This window comes from Anneissia japonica, unplaced genomic scaffold (genome assembly GCF_011630105.1).
Source record: "Anneissia japonica isolate Jap-2015-1 unplaced genomic scaffold, ASM1163010v1 scaffold461_len13820_cov181, whole genome shotgun sequence".
Lineage (NCBI taxonomy): Eukaryota > Metazoa > Echinodermata > Crinoidea > Comatulida > Comatulidae > Anneissia > Anneissia japonica.
Genome location: NW_022683238.1, coordinates 10,574 through 12,161, shown reverse-complemented (window position 1 = coordinate 12,161; position 1,588 = coordinate 10,574).

The window sequence follows — 1,588 nt, the reverse complement described above, 5'->3', positions numbered from 1 at the left end:
AGAAATCCGTCGGCGCATTTCGAAAAATGAGTTCCGCGCAGATTTTGCCAAAAATTAGGCTTTTGACCAAACCTAGGCCCTATGCCTAGGCCTAATAATATAATTAATATAGTATATAGAGCCATAAAACGATGCAATCGTTTTTTTAATTATGCAGCATTTTACGATTCCGCGCACCTATTTTCTAGCGATTTTCCTCGCAATTTGAGCTGATTTTTTAGATACTCAGCCTATGCCTATCCTAGGCTGCCTCTGCGCAATTAAAAAGTCTTTGCAGTAGTACTATTAAGTATGGCCTAGGGCCTAGCCTAGTCTAGGGCCGGCCTAGGTAGGCCCCATAGGCCTGTACTGGCTAGGGGTACTAGGCCTACTCCTAGGCTAGGCCTAGGTAGTTCTACTACTCTAGCTGGCCTAGGCTAGATGCCCTAGGCTACTACAAACAATCTAAAAAAAATATACCCTCAGGCCAAGGGCTAGGCGTAGCCTATGCCTACTGTCTGTTGTAGGGCGCAAGGGTAGGCCTAGTCCTAATTTCATAATTATAAAATAATATTAATTAGGCCATTGCTAGGCCAGAGGCCTATATCTTAATTATATTTCATTAATTTATATTTTTTTCAAATGTAAATTCTTTAAAGTTAAAACGTTTTAAATTAATTTTTAAAATTGATGATATATTTGTATTTCACTAACTTTTAGGTAATTGGTTTTTGTGTTTAATTTTGTTTTATTATAATAAAGGCCTATTATAATTTACATTATTTATAATATTATATTTACACAAGGCTAAACCTTTTTTATACAAGTTTTTAGCAACCCACCGCTTGCTAAAATGATGATTTTGAATAAAAATGAAATTTTATTTTTGGCTAATTAGCACACTTGCTATCAAAAGTAGAAATTTCAGAGGAATTACAAAAAATAAAAGTTTTTCTATATTTTAATTACTGTATGCCCACCGCTGCCTTAAAATAAGAATTACATATTTCTATTCCTAATTATATAAATTTAAAGCACTTTAACCATCCCATTTACAGTGTTCCACGAAACAAATTTTATTTTATTTTCTTCTCCGTCTAGATGTTTTTAGCAATTTATATTTGCTAAATAAGAAAAACAATTTTTTTTTTTTCACCCTTGATTTTTTAAGATATTTAAAGAGCATTAACTTTCATTGTTGAATTAGATTTTTGAATGTTATTTTAGAGTTCTTGGCAGTCAGCCATCAAAAATCATTTCAAGAATATCATGAAAACTGAATGAGTTGCTGCTGGAAATGGAACTGGAGGTGCAGCAGTGGTAATACCAGAGATAAAAAAGAAAAGAAAATGTGAGGTAGTAGAAACAGAGGATGACAAAGGTCAAAGTCGATTTACCAAAATTATGCGTTAATCAGCAACCTATGGTTTCCAGCGGAGAAATATCTTTGAAAATCCTTTTTTCATTAATTAAACATCATGGATGGATATCCCGCACTCCAGTTGGTGTCAGAGGTATGTACACTAATCCAAGGTAGGTTTTTGTGTTTAATTTTGTTTTTAATAAAGGCCTATTATAAGGCCCCGTAAAAAAATTTAGTTTATCACCC